The sequence below is a fragment of the Eumetopias jubatus genome, unplaced genomic scaffold, assembly GCF_037043125.1.
Source record: "Eumetopias jubatus isolate StellerSeaLion01/CBP00866 unplaced genomic scaffold, mEumJub1_p1.0 scaffold_10, whole genome shotgun sequence".
In the NCBI taxonomy this organism is placed as follows: Eukaryota; Metazoa; Chordata; class Mammalia; order Carnivora; family Otariidae; genus Eumetopias; species Eumetopias jubatus.
In genome coordinates, this window is record NW_028274816.1 from 43999997 (window position 1) to 44002089 (window position 2093).

General features: G+C 45.4%; 1 pseudogene; it reads right to left on the reverse strand.

Moving 5' to 3' along the window:
- Positions 1-300: 300 nt before the first annotated feature.
- LOC114224477 (U2 spliceosomal RNA) lies at positions 301-455 on the reverse strand (annotated as a pseudogene).
- Between the last annotated feature and the right edge of the window lie 1638 nt (positions 456-2093).

Sequence of the window (2093 nt, forward strand, 5' to 3'; positions counted from 1 at the left end):
AGATAGAGATATCATCTCTCCTCTAGTTGCTGAAAGGATTGGATGGAAAGCTGGAGTTTTTGGCAGCCATCTTGGCACCATGAGGCAAAGGCCTACCTCAGAACAGAGCCAGTGCAGAGGAAAACTGAGGGAGAAATGGAGAGAGTCAAATGACACTGTTTGGGATGAGGGATCCAGCAGGGCCTGAAGCCCTAGTTCTGGACTCCTGAACTAGTTCTGGACTCCTGTCGTGTAAACCTATAAATTCTCCTTATTATTATTATTATCATTATTATTATTGCTTCAACCATTCATTTTTTAATATTCTCGTCATTTGCAACTGGTATGTGGAGAAATACCCATGACTCAAAGGTAGCTGATCATATTCCCTTCCATGGGTTTCAAAAAATGCATTTCACTTAAACTGATAAGAACAGATACTACACTTGATCTTAGCCAAAAGGCCGAGAAGGGATAAAATGCATTTCATTTAAATGAACAAACAATTACTCAGCTCCTTTCGAGCCCTGTTCTAGGTTTTAAGAAAACAAATCCGATTTTTGTCCTTAACGGGCTTATAGTCAAGAGTAGAAAACAGACTCCCTAGAAACTACCTTCAATCTAAGGAAGTAGATTCTCAGAAGTTATTGTTAAAGGAGTGCCTAAAAATGTACACATTAATTAATATATGCTAATTAGCAGTTGAAAGCAATATGATGTGGAAACACAAAGAAGCAAGCGATTAATTCTGACTGAAGACACCAAAGAAGGCTCAGAGGAGGGGTGGTATTTAATCTTGCCTTGAAAAATAGGTAGGATAAAAAGAGAATGAGTGAATAAATTAATTAATAACTTAAGGCAACATGTTTATCTTAAGTGATCTACTATGTGCTGGGTGTAGTCAAGGCGCTGGCAAGGCAATAAAAGGTCAGGCTGTGTATATGTCATCCCCCTACAGGCTAGCGCAGAAGAGAGTTCCTGCCGATGACTTACAGTGGAAAGCACAGTATGCAGAGGAAGAGCTGATTCTAGCCGGGGCTTAGGATAGTCACCCAGAAGGAGAATAAAGATGGGTCACTTATGCAAAGATGAAGGGAGTCATTCTAAGCATAGAAAACATCCCGGGGAAAATATTCAGACTTGGAGAAATGAGGGAACTTGGTGGCTACTCTGAGCGAGGAGTTGACTATGGGGAGTGGTGGGTGAGGAAGTCTTGGAGCAGCTAGAACACTGAGCTAAGGATTGGTAGCGTTATGTGACAGGCGGATGGGAAGCCATTGGAGACGGTAACCAAGTGCATAATGTCCAAGTCGGCCTGAGATTAATCCATTCACGGGAGGAGGTACTAGAGGGAGGAAGGCTGGACTCTTGAATGCAAGTGGGAGAAATCAGAATGAAAGTCGGTGCTCAGGGTCAGGGAAGGAAGTGGTGTTGCCAGAGACCCTGGGACAAGGGACTTGGCACCAGGTCAGCCTTCCCCTGACCAAGGGAGCCAGCTTTCTCCATGTGGGGAGTGAGGGACATGCCCTCCAGGGCTTCTGGGCCCACATCTTGGCTTTAGCACAAGGGAAAAAGGAATTTTTTAAAAGATTTTATTTATTTATTTATTTGTCAGAGAGATAGAGGTAGATAGAGAGCTCACAAGCAGGGGGAGCAGCAGGCAGAGGGAGAAGCAGGCTCCCCGCTGAGCAGAGAGCCCAACGCAGGGCTCAATCCCGGCATCCTGGGATCATGACCTCCACCAAAGGCGGATGCTTAATTGACTGAGCCACCCAGGTGCCCCAGGAGAAAAGGATTCTTTCCTCTGTTCCAATTTGGAACTATTCTGGAGGACAAGGCTGACTAGTCTATTTTGGGTCTTGTGCCTACACTGAACAATTATTCAGACAAGGATGGTGAACAAATGATTAGCTCAGCTTGGATCAAGGGTCTAACTTCAGCCAGGACACAGAAATCAGGGATGAGGGGGAGCCCTTATTATCCCCTCTCCTTCAAGTGGCAAATATCCCAGGGATGGCCTCTGGGGAGACTCTCCTGAGCCAGGAATCCCCAGTGATCCGTGTCTGCTTTGTAGACCTGGGCGTGGTCCAGGGGAACATTTGGGTCTTGAGTGA